General features: G+C 48.8%; 1 long non-coding RNA gene across 1 annotated transcript; it reads left to right on the top strand.

Annotated features, from left to right (window-relative positions):
- The first annotated feature begins 877 nt into the window (after window positions 1–877).
- Window positions 878–16,083, top strand: LOC111141758. The gene is made up of 4 exons (XR_002640225.1): window positions 878–2,923; window positions 12,626–12,863; window positions 15,140–15,251; window positions 15,360–16,083. It is a non-coding gene; the product is annotated as an uncharacterized LOC111141758 (long non-coding RNA).
- The last annotated feature ends 248 nt before the right edge of the window (window positions 16,084–16,331 follow it).

The following is a 16,331-nucleotide window of genomic DNA, read 5'->3' as shown; positions in this document are numbered from 1 at the left end:
GAAGGCAGGGGTACCAGAAGTGGAAGATGCAGGGATTTCTCCTCTTCCAGTACTGGACTGGTCACAGTGGGTCAGGCCCCAGACTTCCATCCTCTGGTGGGATGACTCTAAGGCACATTCTGTGTACTGTTCCAGAGAACTCACGGGCTGGAGTCCCATTTGCCACAGCGACAGATGGCTTCCCCCCTCCCTCCCTGGTGTTTCCTAGGATTACTTCCCCCCCAAAAAGTATGTGGGGATTTCACGATAGATTCACGAATTCTTTGACATGCCTTCCTTCCAAAGGTGGAGCTAATTTCCCTCCCCTTCAGGGCAGTGGCTTTCGTCACTATGTCTAATGACTAGAATGTCGTAGTAATCACAAGGTATGTCTTCAAGTCTAAGCTCACACAAGACAGAACAACTTCTACTTGCTTCTCCTGGATCCTTTGCTCTGCTCACACAAGACAGAACAACTTCTACTTGCTTCTCCTGGATCCTTTGCTACTGGCCATGCTGTGAGGACATGTGAGCCGCCCTATTGAGAGGTCCAGGCTGTGGGGCAGAACTGAGGCTTCTTGACAACACCTGCGTGCACAAGCCATCTTGGAAATGGGTTCTCTGACCCCGGTCAAGCCTTCAGATAGACTGTAGCCTCTGTGAGAGATCTTGAGGCAGAATCATTTAGCTAATCCACTCCCAACTCCCTGACCCACAGTAAAGGTAGGAAATAACCAGCATTTATTAGTGCTTTAAGCTAACTTGGGGGGGGTAATTTGTTATATGACAATAGTTAATTAAAATATAGATTCTGCTTTGGGGTAAGACATGGGAGGCTTCAGGACCTAATCCTCTAGGTGTAGGAAGTTGCAAAAGGATTTTAAGGGGGAACCCCCTAGCTCCAACGAGCAGATCCCAACTTGGGTCTTTTCCCTCTTCAGGGCGCCCACTCTCAACCCATGGCCGCGGCTTACATTATCTTCCCATGTGGCATGCGCAAATTGGATCTCTGCCAAAAGGAAACCTTTCTGACTGATCTCTTGACTCTGAGACCCATTCGGATTTTCTGGGTCCTCTCTAGTCCAGGCAGGCCAGGGGGTGACTTTATTCCAACCCTGGATCTGTTGGGTCCAGCTCCTCTGTAGGCCGCACCCCCTCAGCTTCCGCCCCCACACCAGCTCCAGAGTGCAGGGCCACGGTGTGGTGCCTGAGGGTCCGGGAGCCTGTCTGACCGTGTTGGCAGACCCCCCGCTGCTCCTGCTTCTCCGTGGCTGACGTCCAGGTGCTCTTTTCTCTGTACCCCAGAGCCCTGAAACCGCCTCTCTCGGATGAGAGGTCTGAAGACTCTGCGTCCTTGAGTGGGAGGCTTCCCCCAGAATGGAAGCCGTGTCACACATCCCCACCCCCTTCCACTCTAGGTGACCTGGGACATGAGTTCCTGAAACGGTCTCCTGAGGTGGCCACGCTCACCTTGCCATCCCAGGTGGCGTCCATGGTTCCCAGACACCGTGAAAGTAACCTGTCCCTCCTGCCAACACCTGTAGACGTATTGCGGGGAGGAAGGCGGCCTTTCTGGGCACCCCATGTGAGGGACAGAACGATGGCCTTCCCTGCCATGGGAGAGGCTGTCAGTGTCCACCCGCGTTCTCTAGGCACAGACACTCACTCGACCAATGCCGCTGTCAATGGGAAGCTTTCAAGCAAACAGGAAGTGCCCGGGGACAACACCCACAGGAGAAGCTCTCAGCCAATGGCTGAAGAGTATCAGTGACCAGCTGCCTCATCCACTGGGTGGATGGCTGAGGTATGCTCTACACTCTCTCCCAGAATCCCCAGCAAGACTGAGCCCCAGTTGCCCACAGTGGTACTGGGCTCCACAGGCCCCGGGTTGGTGTCCTTTACTCCCCCACTCCCCACCTCCCACCCAGGCAACCTGCACTGGCATCTGTGTCTTGGGACCTACATTGGAGGGGACCCAAATTCTGACACCCACCCGCGGTTATCACTGAACTTCACAGGTGCCTCATGCTGGAAGTGGGGAAAGGAAGAGGTATAGTGCTCTGAAGCTTCTACAAATAACTTTCTCAAAAACCAAACTAGAACAAAACTCCTCTGTCCAGCCCCATGCAGAATTTCTCTTCTTTCAGCTTCTCTGAACCTGACAGAGAATTGTCCTCTCATGTGGCAGCTTGGTGTCCCTTCCACTTAGTCACCTGGGGTCTCATGTCTTCAGGGGTCTGTGTCAGGGTGTGGGATTGGGGAGAGGAGAACAGATCTCCCATGGCATCACAGATTATGGCCACAAGCAAAAACCCTCTGGTAGACTTTGGTAAGCCGATGACTGGCCATTCTAAACCTTCACCCAGACCTCGTCTCCAAGTTCCTGACCCTAGAGCCAACTGCTTACTTGACATAGCCACAGGATGTGCCTCAAACCAGAGACATCCCCGTCCCTCTCCACCAAAGACACTTCTCTTCCAGCTTGTGATTACTCTCTGGTCTCCTGGACCCAGGCTGTCACCTGTGAGTCCTGCCCCGCCACCACCTCCTGAATCGATCGTCTCCTCTGCACCCCCGCTGTTACCCCATCACACGATTAGGGCTATGTGGTGTTACCACTGTAACCCTGCAACGTGGTTGCATCTGAGTCTGCCCAGAATCCACAACTTTTGACACATGACTGTGGTTTTTCTCACTAGCGGTGCAGTGTTCTTCCCATGCTTTGGCTTTGGCCTTGGCCATGTGACCCACTTTGGCCAACGAGATGTTTTAAAGTCTTGAAATGTGCTGGTGGGGCAAGATGAGTTCTCTTGTGCCTCGACCATCACGATGAGGAGAACATACCGTGGCGAGCACACTGGTCTCTGGAAGGGGAGAGAACGCCAAGCAGAGCTTGAGGTCTGCAGCATGAAGCAGAGCTGTCCCAACGGCCCCCCCACAAAGGGTAAGTGTTTTCAATCCTGAGTTTTAGGGTTGTGTGTCGCACTGCGGTATGTAGCCCTAGAAGACTGACACCTCTCTGTGGTGTAAGCCATCACAATTTTGTTTCTTCATTGACGTAATAACCTCTTGGCTGGTTTCCAGGTTCTAACCTTACCCCTTGCTAATCCATTCTCCTAATGGTAGCCTGAATACAGAAGCACCAGCCTGTCCTCGAGTTCTCTGCCATGTTCCCTGTTTCATGGCTTCGACTCATGACTTTTCTGATCTCTCAACAATTTTCTTTCAGATGTTACCTCACCGTCTCACACTAGGGAGGTGAGGTCCATGGCGCTACGAAATTCATGATTTAAGGTTCTCACTGCCAACATGGGTGAAACCCAAGCTCCTCACTGTGGCCTGCCGTGCGAGGCCTGACCAGCGCCTCACCTGTGCCCATCTCCCCGCGCCCTCTCCCTGCTCCTCCACACACTACTTTCGCCATTCCCTCATGACCAAAGCCAGCCGGCAGGACGCTGGACCCTCCTCTTGCCTGGCCACTCAGCGGCTTCCAGATTCTCCTTGCCCTCCCTTCCCTGGGCGTGGGTCTGGGGAGGAAGAGGTTAAAGTTGTTGGAAGGCCTGGGCAGCCCAGGCCTGTTCTTAATCAGGGCCCAGCAGGAAGGCGTGGGGCTGCTGGCTGGGTCCTGGGAAGTCTCCACAGCAGAGCGATTAGGTGCGGTGAAGGAGAGAACATGCTGAAGGTTCGTCTCTGTGCACAGCGGAGGGTGGGGCGGTCAAGGCCTCAAAGTGGCAAAGCCCTGAGAGTTGGCTTTGTGGCTGTGGAGACTCGGCCAGCTCCGGGTGGAGGGTCAGCATCTCACACAGGCCGGGAGAGGCCCATGGACTGCTCCTGCTGGCTGAGCTGTCCTGCCCTCCCCTCCTTGGCTCCTTCCAGACATTTCTTGGCCTGGGAAGCATGCTGGTCCTCCAAGAAACTCCCCCTAGCTGGCTCCTCTCGGCTGCTCTGCCTCTCCGAGAGAGAGGTGGCGTTGGCTCTCCGTCCGGCCCTGCAGTTTGAACAGTGTTCAGGCCGAGGCCCGGGGGAGCTGTGTTCCTGAGACGCCGCAGGAGCCAGGGTCTCAACTCATCCTGAACTTTGTTTCTTGGCTGCACAAATGGAACGTAAAACACGTCTCACCTTCCACCTTCTGTTCCAGCCACCCCAGACCACACACGGCCTCTGACACGGGCAGGCTTTTCGTGGCTTTGAGCCTACTATAGCTCTGCCCGGAATAGCCTTTGCTACCCAAGGAACTTCTGGTTGCCCTTTAAGGCTCAATCCAGATGTTACCTCCTTCCTGAAGTTCCCCCCTTCCTATATACCCAGTCCTGTCTTTCTAGGTGCTTCCACGGAGCACCTGAAACTATCAGATCAGGGGCCTCTCCCATTAGGGTTCCTTTGGAGCACCTGACCCCTTATTAAAACTGAACCTGGCCTAAGGCCTGGTTCTGGACTTATAGCCAACTCCTGAGGTCAGTGCTGCTGGTCCCTGGGCCACAGTCCAGGAAGCAAAGATTTAAAGCATTTATCTCATTCTCTCGCTTGTCTGACAAGCCACATGTGAAACGGTTTGAAAAAAATACAACTTACCTTCTCCTTTGAACTCCCATTCAGGTAGTAGCAGAAAACATGCTGGTTAATTTCTGGTAAACTTGCTCATTCCAGGTTAAATTAATTCTAAAATTAATGGTTAATTCTAAAATTTTCCTTTCTGTCTGCCCGCCACCCCCCTCCGCTTCTCTCTAGGGTCTCATCTCAGTTTTGCTGCAAATGCTGCTGCTGCCAGTGGTGGTGGGGGCTGGGGGGCTTGTGTGGTGTCTTGGCAGCTGGGGCCTGGGGGAGGCATCTGATGCTGGGTGGGTGTCCTGCTGGTTGTGGGTAGCGCACCCTTCCACTCCGGCTCCCCCAAGATGTCTGAGCTCCCATATGGTCCTCGGGATGGCCCAGACCACCGCCTTTTTGTGGGTCCCCTTGTCCTGAGCTACCCTCAGGTCCCTCAGCTTTTCCCATCTGGCTTCCATGCCCTTCTCTGGGGTGAGGAGAATGTCAGTCGTCTCCCACAGCCCCCTCCAGAGGCCGCCAGAAGCTTTCTGTACCTGCCTAGGTCCCTCCCTTGACCTAGGCAGACCCCAGGTCACAGGACCGACCAGCTTACTGCTGGCGCCTGGAGGAGTTCCTTCCCACTTTCAGGTCCCAAACTGATCCAGAAATCTGAGGGCCTTCTTGTCCACTCCCCCAACTTTCTGGATCTAACCCTAGAGAGGAGGCAGCCTGTGGACCCCTCAGAAATCCCCACCAGCTACTAACTGACTTGCTTCATGGCCTGCTCACTCTCCCTCCCACCTCCCTGCCTCCCATAGGGCTACGTTTACTTTGTAATTTTTTTACTACTTAATATATGCATATTAAACAAGTAATTCACATAGTACAAAAGCACTCAAATTGTTACACAGTTTATTTACTTTTCTTATCTAAGACAATGTTGTTCAAGTCTCTACCATAGTGATGGCAAATCCCCATGCCTCCACTCTGCCTCATCTCTCCCCCTCCCCTCTTCTCCCCTCCCCTCCCTTCCCCTCCTCTTCACTCCCCTCCTTTCATTCTCCCTTCCCCACCACTCTCCTCCTGTCTCCCCTCTCCTCCCCTCTCCTCTGCTCTCCTCTCCTCAGTTCCGGTTGATTGTTACTATTGGTTCTGGGGCTTTATTTCTCCGTGGGGATGAATTAATGTGTTTCTGGGAGACAGATCTTCTTTGTGTAAGACGGGCGAGCACTTTGCACTTGCTCCTAAGCTTTGATCCCAACCCACAGGAAGGCGTGAGTGCTGCTGAAGCTCCGGGACCACCAAAGATGCAGACACTGCCCCTGGCTGAAACCTGCCTTCAGTGGACCCTTGGACACCCCTCCCCATAACTCTATTACCTGGGCTGTCTGCTTGCAACATCTTTTTTTATTCCCTTGCTATAAAAAAATGAAGAAATCAGGATACTTAACAACCGCTTACCTCCCTTGGTTTTATGGTTTTTGTATCATAATGGGGTATAACATTTATGTGGTTTTTGGAACCATAATTCCAAAAGTTGTCTTAACTTTAATCCCAAACATTAGTACATTCAGTGATCTCTTTGGATGCCTTTCCCCCTCTTTCTTGATCCATTTGCTTACCAGACTTTATCTTTCTTCAAGTATTTTCTTCAAGATGGCTGAAGTTGTGTCGATTTGAGATATTAGTGTGTTTTATATTCGGATTACAGTTTGAGTTGATGTAAATTCTTGGGTCAGGTTTTCTTTCTCTGTGGACGCCATGGTGTTGTAAGAGGTACCCGACTGCTTCATTGTTTTCTAGCTTGGAATGTTGCTGTGCTGTTGTTTGTGCCAGCCTGACCTTTCTTCCCCCAAAGATTGATTGATCGATCGATTGATTATTTATTTGTTTGTTTATTTATTTATGAGAGAGCACAAGCAGGGGGAGCAACAGAGGGGGAGGGAGAAACAGCCCCTGCTGAGCAGGGAGCCGGATGTGGGACTCAATGCTGGGACCTTGGGATCATGACCTGAGCTGAAGGCAGACCCGTAACCCACTGAGCCACCCAGGCGCCCTGATTTTTTTTTTTTTTTTTTTCAAATGGGTGATTTGACTTTACTGCTGGGTAACTAAAGGAATCTTTATCTTTGAAGTACGGTAACATTATTAGGATGTGTTGGTGTTGGCTGGTCTAGCCCTTTAGCAATTCATTCAATCAACGTTTATTGGGACTCTCCGGTGCCAGGCATGATTTTAAACGTGGGGGACACAGCAGTGAACAAAAAGGACAAGAACCCCTGTTCCTACACTTCATGAAACTTTCATTTTGGTGAAAAACTTAGGAAAGAAAACTCTACCCATTTTCTCACAACATAGTATGCCCTTTAAATCTGTAAACTCAAGTTTTTTGTTTAGGGAAGTTTTCTCAATTCATATATTTGAATGCCAGTATACGTGTGTTGGAATCCTTTGTTTTTGTTCCATATTTGTTATTCTCTTCCTTTTAAAATTCACTGTTTTGGCTTCTAAAGTATTTTTTTTATCTTTCGGGGAGGGGGTACAGAGGGAGAGAGAATCTTAAGCAGGCTCCATGCCCTGTGTGGAGACCAACATGGGGCTCGATCTCACAACCCTGAGATCATGACCTGAGCCGAAATAAAGAGCTGGACACTTCACCAACTGAGCCACCCAGCTGCCCCTAAAACTCATTGTTATTGTCCATGTTATGGTGCTCATTTTTCTGGAATTCATCTCTGATGTTTGAAGCTGAATTTTTCCCATTTTTTTTTAGTGCTTCTCTACGCCCTTCATTAATGTGATGATTTTATGTTTCTCTTCTACTTTTTTTCCTAAGTCCTGACAGCTTATATTTCTCCTCTTCCCTTTGTCTTAAATTTTATCTTGTGTGCTTATAACTTTTCTTTGAATTATTGTTTATAGGTGATTCTTTCATTAAGTTATTGAATTTATGAGAAAATCTTTGTCACAACTTATCTATCCAAGACAAAGTCTTTCTCAAGTGGGAGTAAGGGGTCTCTCTCTCTGGATCTTTAGAAAGCTCTAGACAACAATATAGAATACTAACAGTAATATATATTAACAGTAGTATGAACAGTAATACATATTTACTTCTTACACTACACTATAGTAACTTGACAGGCTTTTGTCTCCTGATTGTTGAAAGCACTTCTGGCATTGTTCCTATTTATTGAATGTTTGCTTGTGACCAACAGAGGCTTCTACATCACAATGGAGGAGAAAATGGGAGTGTGGGATAGGAAGGGAAGATAGGGGAGTGAGGGCAGGGTGCCAGGCCAACTTCTGCTGACTTCACAATTTTTCCAAGAGTGGGTGGGTGTTGTGTTCTCACCCCAAGAATTCTGAGGTGATGCTTCTGTTGTTTCCAATGCCCAGCCTTTAGAGATTACAAAGAAGCAATAACCTGACTTTCTCTACTCTCACCCCCGGACATATACCAACCTCAGTTTCCTCATTCAGTTTCAGTTTTTAAGTGAGGCTAGCAGAGTGAGGACCCAGTAGTTGTCATTCTCTACCTGGTCTGGGCTGCTGCGGAGGCAGAAAGCACAAAGGCTGAGAGACACTTTTGATAGACTGCCTAGATTCATATCCTAGCTCTGACTCTTGTTGCTATGATCTTGGGCAAGTTATCCAACCACTCTTTGCCTCAGTTTCCTTTTCTGTAAGAATGAAGATGATAATAATACCACCTACCAGGGCTATATGAGAATTAAATGAGCTAAAACCTGTGGCAAGTATTGTGGCAAATAACATGATAGGATTAATTTTTTCATTTCCTTCATTCACAGATATGTGTCGAGCACTCTCAATATGGCTGTTGGAGAAGAACTGATAAACTGACAAATAAGACGCCATCTTGGCTGTTGGGCTGGTTGACCTGAGGAGGTGCTCACTGTAGATACATTTTGAAATGTTGCTGTGAGATCACTGAAGAAGTGACAGAGTGGGTGAGGAAAGGCTCTTCAGGGAGGGCTTCCTGAAAGAAGGGGCACTGGAGCCGAGTTTTGGAGAATGAGCAGTCATCAAGAGTAGGTCCAGAATATGGGAAGGGCTTTAAGTAGAGTTCTAATTGGATTACGGAATTAAGGGATGCAGCAGATGCTATGATTGACTGATCTTTTACTTGGATTGCATGTTTTAGTTGGGAAGATGAAGGGTGGAGGGCACTGATGGACATTACATCGAGGGTAATGAGAGAAAGAGCCCAGCAGAGAGGGGGAGGAAAGAGTTTCCAGGAGAAAGGGAACGCTCGAGCCAGTTAATGGAGGTGTGAGAAGGCATGGCACGTTCAGGGAACCCACCACCCAGGATCTCTCAAGAATGCCCAGGGGCCAGGTTTCCATGGACAGGGACCATCCCACCTGACCATGTACCTGAGCTGACAGAGATGAAAGGGCCAACAGGTGGGAGATGAACAGACTATGTGACCGGTCAGATAGAGACTCCAAGCAAGCACTTTCCACCTCTGCCCATTTCTTCCTTTTCTGAGACCACTAACCCATTTTACCTGCCCACCTTACTCTGCTGCAAGCCACAGAGGATGATGCCCAGACACTGTATGAGCTGATGGTGGGCACAGGATCTCTAAGTTCATGTAGACTTAGGGATCAAGACTGCCATCTGGGCAGAAGTTAGAGCAGATATGAGGAGAGAAGGCAATACAAGAAGCAGGGAAGAAGAAAGGGAGGGAGAGAGGGAGACAGAGAGATGGGGGGCAAGAATGAGAGGAGATTGTAGGTCACAGTCTAGCCCTCTTGATGCTGGCTCACTTCCTTCCCATGAGTTCTACAAGGAATTTTATTCCTTAAAATCAGTTTCTCTTTACTTAGACTGGCTCAGAGGGCTTCTGTTTCTTGTAATCAGAGGGTGCAGTGAATTGGTTTCTCTAAGTCTCGATTTCTGAGCCCACCAAATGCATTATTGGACAAGATGTTGTTTAATGTTTTCTTTTCTTTCTTTTTTTTTTTTAGCTCCTTGATTTTGATATTTCTTTTATTTCACCATGCCTAACATGGTCCCTTGCACACCACAGATGTCTCGTAAATATCTATCAACATAATTTTGAATGTGTATTGCATTATGACAGGATAACATTTTCACACCAAGTAATTAGTATTTCAATACATCCAAGAATGGAGGGGGAGCTTTGATGGAATGTAACCTTGGGGTCAAAGAAACTTGAATAGATGGCTAGAAAAATTATATGAAATCTCCTATCTAATCTGAAACACAGTTCAGTTACCAAATTCTGTTTATTTATTTTTATTTTTTAAAGATTGTATTTATTTATTTGAGAGAGAGCAAGCTAGAGAGAGAGCGTGAGCAAAAGCTGGGGGAGGTGCAGAGGGAGAAGCAGATTTTCTCACTGAGCAATGAGCCGGATGTGGGGCTCCATGTGGGGCTCGATCCCAGGACCCTGAGACCATGACCTGAGCTGAAGATAGACACTTAACTGACTGAGCCACCCAAGCACCCCACCAAATTCTGTTTATAAGCACTTTGTTTAGGGGGATAGCTGTGCAGAGAATTTTTGACTTACGCCTCTCTACCAATACTTATTGGGAAAAGTTGCATATTTGCAAGGAATGAACTGACTCTAAGCTATATACTTTGAGTCCTTCACTTTCCTTTTTCCCCCTCTCACCATCCCCCATCTGCACTTGAAGTGGAGGAGGGAAAAATCCAGGAAAGGCAGGTCTCGTCTCTGGGGCCGGAGACTGGCACACCTGAGTCTTAGGTGCCAACTGTATGAGAGCTTTAATCTGCCCTCCCATCTCCAAGGATGAGTCCAGACACTGTACTGTATAAATATTTAAGATGCTATGGAAATTTCTTAGTGGTGGATAAAGTGGATGCTTTTAATTAAGAAAGCCCTTCTCCATGACAGATAAAGCTGTGGGGTTCAGTGACAAAGTCTTTGTTACTCAAATTTCCCTAGTCTCTCCACTTTATGAGAACAAATGGTCCCATCAACAGCCATTAACAGAAATTTCATCAGCTCACTGAGACTTCGGCCATCCATACTTCCATACTGGTTTTGGAGGTGGGGGTGCTTGTGGGGGGAGATTCCCAGAGGCCTCCCTTGCAAGCTCATAAGCAAATCCAGGAGGCTCCAGACTCGTGTTCACTGATATCCTGGTTGTGTCGGCCATGCCCACCTCATCTTACTAAGTTCTTTTTCTTCCTTTGTATTATAGGATTTTATTTTATTTATTTATTTTTAAAAAAGATTTTATTTATTTATTTGACAGAGAGAGATCACAAGTAGGCAGCGAGGCAGGCAGGGGGGCAGGGAAGCAGACTTCCTGCTGAGCAGAGAGCTGATGTGGGGCTTGATCCCAGAACCTGGGATCATGACTTGAGCCGAAAGCAGAGGCTTAACCCACTGAGCCACCCAGGCGCCCCCAGGCTTTTATTTTTGTGTGTTTTCCCCTCTGGCTTTATTGAGATATAATTGACATACAACATTAAGTAAATGGAAGCTGTACAGCATGATGATTTGATATGTATATATATTGCAAAACAATTACACCAATAAGGTTAGTTAACACATCCATCAGTGGCCAGAGTTACCATTTTTTATCCTGTCAAATTCTTTAATGGTCACTGCTGTATAAGGAACAACCCAGACCTGAGTGACTTAAGATGTAACCGTCTATTTAGCTGGGGCTTGTACTGGTTGGCTATCTGGGCTAGATTCAGCTGGATTTCTTCCTGCATCAGCGGTCAACTCAGGATTGGGTAGAGGGCTTTCAGATCTTGGTTGGGTCTTTCACATGTCTGGAGGGCCTCAGTTGGGACAGCTGGGTTGCCTTGGCTCTGGGTCAAGAGATCTCTCACCTTCCAGCAGGCTAACTCAGGCTTACTCACGTGGCAGTGGAGAGGGTAGGAGAATGCAAGGCTTCTTGACGTCAGGGTCTGAAAAGGTACAGTGTGACTTCTGCTACATTCTGTTGGCCAAAGCAACAGTATCAACCCAGATTCAAGGTGGGGAAGTAGGTTCCCCCTTTTTGTGGGAGGAACTGTGAAGTGTTTGCCGGGAGGGGAGTAACTGTGACTGTTGTGGCAATTCATCTACTACTTTCTGGGTAATGTCAACATACCAAGCCCTTGAAATGGAGAAGCGGAGTGAAGTGTAGGTCTCTCAAGTGTTGCTTAGCAGGAGGGTCCCCAACGCACAGCTGCTTGGGCCCCAGAGTCTCCCTGCAGTTTATGAAATAGTTCTTGGAGTTGTAACATAGAGTTTCTATCTTCCTAGGATCCCTGGTGTGTCCAGAGAGCCAAGTTGGGGGCAGAGTTGAATGACAATTCCATCTTCCTTCTGGCACTAAAACTTTGTTACTAGACCAAACCAAACATGGTTTCTTCTTTCCTTAGAATGAAAATAATCTCCCAGGAGGACTTTTTTCACCTTCCAAGCAAATAGATTTCCAGCCAGCCCACCATGCTAGTGTGCCAGACATGTCCAGATATATTTGGATCCCAGTGGCAGACATCGCTGAGTCTTCTCTAATTCTCTATAACTCATTAGATTTTCTTTTGCAGAGTCTCTCTTCCTGGATAGCAGAGGGAAAAAATGGAGTCTGAGGCAATAATTCAAACGGTGTCTCTGATCTCCTTAGAGATTTCCCAAGTTCTTCCTGTGGTGGCACGTGAGGTGGTGCCTCTGGGTCTCCATTAGGCCTCCCCGCAGAAAGTCTGCTCCAGACCAACCCTTGAAAGCAGAACGCTGAGGGGTGATGGCCCTATTCCTCAGTGCTTGGCTGTGGAAGCCTGCGGCTTGTGTACCTCATGGACTGGGTGCTCCGTGCTCCTTCAGAGCTCTGCAGTGCCCCCTGACTTCCCCAACGACGTTAACCAATGTTCCTTCACCAATATTCCCTCTGAGACCTCATCATGTCCTCCCGTCAGTCCCTGACCAAACCTCCAGGGTCTACTTGTCTCTCTCCATGCTGGGCCTTAGATCAGATGATTCGTGTGTTCTGTGTCACAACCCCTCAGCCCACCTCTGACCCTAGCAGAACTGTGGGGCACAGCTTCATGCACAGTGACTCCTCCCACCTCTAGTGACAAAGGCAGTGGCTCTGCTTTTCTGTTCCAGATGTTTCCTTGAAACATAACCAGAAGTAAGAAGAAGTAAACTTTCCTGGGAGACATCCTCAACTGGTGGGAGATGAGATAAATGCCCCAGCCCCCTGAACTTCAGAGAGGACCATTTTGAGGCACATTTTATACAGTTCATCAGAGGGGCCCCAGAAGAATGGAGACCCAGTTGTACACCCTTTATTAGCGTCTCCTCCTGCCCTGTCTTACGTCCCTGCTTTCTGGATCAACTCCAGGTAAGTGACCTGTACCCAAGTCCTTACCTCAGATTTCTGTTTTTGAGAGAACTCAAACTAAGACAGGCCCTGCAGAAAGCCCGAGACTCACAAGTTAGCTTCCTTCTGAGGCCCCTGGTCCTGGGGAGCAGGAAGGAACTTCTGCATCATGTCTGGACCACTGAGGACTTACAGGTGACTCCAGAAACTAAATCCAGGCCAGGACCTAGCTCTGTATAACCATGGTGATCCACGAAGCTGACTTTAAAGAGGCTGCCCCCTCTCCTAGCCCAGTGCCTGAGGACAGGGGAGGAGGAGGTAGGCAGCCCATGTGGTTATCTCCTCAGAACCTCCCTTAACCCAGTGACATACCTCCTCACTCTGGTCAAAGGTCACAATCACGGAAGATGCGACCTTTCCTTCAGACTGTCTGTCTCCTGCTTCTTCCTCTCTTCTCCCACAATCCACTGGGAACTCAAGAGTGGGCTTTGGGCCACCAACTCTTCTCTGCAGACCTTCCTTCTACCCAGGCGTGTGGTAGAGCTCTGATCTACTGGCAAAGCCTGCCCCTTTCGATGTTCTGTGGAGACATGAGGAATTTGGAAAATCATTTTCTCTCTGGCCACGCTTGACATTCCTGCCACTGCTTCGCTAAAGAGATGAGGGAAGTCGACTTTGAGACTCTGAGTCAGTCAGTGGCTTCCTCGCTCTCTAACCTTGCGCTGTCCCAACAGGGTAGCCAACAGCCACATGTGGCTACAGAGCACTGAAACACAGCTGCTACTACTGAAGAACTAAATTTCAAGTTCATTTAATCTTAAAATTTAAATGTAAAAACTGATATACTCAGTTCAGTTATTGGCTAACTTTAGAGTATATCTGAAACAACTTGAGCCTGTGAATCTACTTTCTCAGATAGAGATTTTATAAAGCCTAAACTCAGATCAAGTATTTTTTAATGAAAATCTAACGTTCGAATTGAGATGTGCTGAAATAGAAATACAGCCTTAGTACATGACCAGAATGCAAAATACCTCATGAGTCATGTCTTTATATTGTTTACATGGTGAAAATGGTAATATTTTGAATTGGGTTAAGTAAAATATATCATGAAAATTAATTTCACTTGTTTTGTTTTGTTTTTAAACTATTTTCAATGTAGCTAGAAAGTTTTAATTGAGCCTGTGGCTTGCACTGTATTTCCGTTGGCCAGCCTGTGTTCTAGAGAGTGCTATCTGCTGCTTCCCTGGAGCCATGTGCCTCCAGGGCCAGTCCCCAGGGGTGGATGGTGGCAAGAAAAGAAGGTTTTGAGGGTGGGCTTTCATGTAGCTGTTTAGTATTTGTGAAGTATTAAACCTGTTACAGATGTATTGTCCCTATATCCACTGGAAGTATAAGAACCTTTTCCTTTCTCTTCTGTGGCTTCTGTATGGGGAAATTGATGGAAAGAAAGATGTTTTCTGGTATCTTGAATTAATCAATTTATTCACCAGCATGGAAATATAAGTAGAAGGGAATGGATTCTTTTTTTTTTTTTTTTAAATATTTTATTTATTTATTCGACAGGCAGAGATCACAAATAGGCCGGGAGGCAGGCAGAGAGAGGAAAGGAAGCAGGCTCCCTGCTGGGCAGAGAGCCCAATGTGGGGCTCGATCCCAGGACCCTGGGATCATGACCTGAGCTGAAGGCAGAGGCTTTAATCCACTGAGCCATCCAGGTGCCCCCTTTTTTTCTTTTTTTTTTAAAGATTTATTTTAGACAGAAAAAGAGAGAAAGTTGGGGGGGGGAGGGAGGCTGAGGGAGAGGGAGAGAGGGAGTCTCTAGCACACTCCCCAGTGAATAGAGAACCCAACTGGGGCTTGATCCCAGGACCCAGAGATTATGAACTCAGCCAAAACCAAGAGTCTGTTGCTTAACCAACCAGCCAACCAGGGGCCCCAAGGACTGGACTCTTTTAAACAGGGCCTAACGGCAGGGTCCCTGACAGCCCAGTTTGCACAAGAGTCCCCCACCCCAGCTGATTGGTCATACATAGCACGGTTACCTGACTCAACCTGGGCCAAAGAGTTGCTCTCTTGGGGGACTGAGTAAAGGCGAAGGGATTCCAGCTCCACCTTGCTGCCCATCTTGAAAAGGGGAGCTCCAAGACCCAGTGATGTAAATGAGGGCCACCCTTTGTCACGTGTCTGGGGCCTATGGAAGGCCCATCTGTGAGCCAAGGGAAGAGCTGGCATCTCAGAGAAGACTTTCTGAGTTCCTGGAAGCCCTCCAGGCTCTGATTGTGCCTCTCATGCAGCTCTCCCCGCCGTTCTGACCTCGAGGTCATAGAGAAAACACCCTGTCCTCCAAATACATTCCCCGGATGGTGTTCATGTTACCTACAAAGGAAAGCAGCCTACCAATACAGAGTAAGTAGTGGCTGAGGGGTAGGGAGAATATTAATGGGAGAGCTTTGTGTTTATAGGTCAAGGGGAAAGTACAAGTAGATTTTTTTTTTTTTTCTTTTTTCCCTACAGAAAATGCTGATCAGTGGCCTCCTTGTTCCAGGGTAGCTGACACAGTCTTGGGCACCACCCTACAGCTGCGTTTTGGGTTCAAAGGCTTTTGTGGCTGGGCTGGGAAGCACATCACCATTTATAACATTGTTTCTAAGGGAGACACATTCCAAGATCCAAACAATGAATTCAGTAAAGAATGTTTGGCTTTTAGGAGGGATGAGCAGAGCCCGCTGTATCCTGGGGGCTGGCTATGCATTAACCATTAGCTTCCCTTCCCTTTAGACAAGGAGACTCACCCTGCAGGGCTGGGGCATGTATGGGAGGAGGGGTTTATGATAAGAGGAAGGAAATAGATAAGGGGCCCCGCAGTTGGGGTTCTCCAAGCCTTCCTCCGCACTGAGCGTCCCCATAGTCCAGGGATGGATGAGTGAGGGAGGTGAGAGGTGGACAAAGAAACTTGTCTTCCTTCACTCACGGTCACGTCTGCCCGCCCGCCTGTCGAAGGGGGCTTGCTTAGCCCCTGCTCAGCTCAAACCCTTTTTGGAATAAGGCGGGGTGTTAGAAAATGAATCGGACATCCTCTGCCTGGGGAATCCGGGGCGCTCGAGGTGGGCTCTGCCGGGCGGCGTGACCATTCCCTGGGAGTGGCTGTCACAGCTTGGGGCGAGCCAAGGGGCTTGGGCCAAGACTCCATCCGGCTTAAGAGGGCAGTGGCGAATGGGGTGAGGGGAGCGAGTCCATCCTCTCCACCCCTGCACTTCTACCCCCGCCCCGCCACCGCCCCCCCGCCAGCCCGGAAGGAGCGCTGGCAGCCTGAGCCCTGACTCGCAGGAGGGGAAGGAGAGGACGCGAAGCCCCAGCATTGTCTGGGAGGGAGGGGAGAAGCTCCGCCCCCCAGGAGGAGGGGAGGGGAGGAGGGGGATAGGGGACGGAGGGCGGGAGACGCGGGGAGAAAGAAAGGCGAGGGAAGAGGGGCGGGGGAGAGATGGA

Source organism: Enhydra lutris, unplaced genomic scaffold, assembly GCF_002288905.1.
Source record: "Enhydra lutris kenyoni isolate GAN:26980312 unplaced genomic scaffold, ASM228890v2 scaffoldscaffold6, whole genome shotgun sequence".
In the NCBI taxonomy this organism is placed as follows: Eukaryota; Metazoa; Chordata; class Mammalia; order Carnivora; family Mustelidae; genus Enhydra; species Enhydra lutris.
This window is presented reverse-complemented; position numbering and strand designations above follow the sequence as displayed.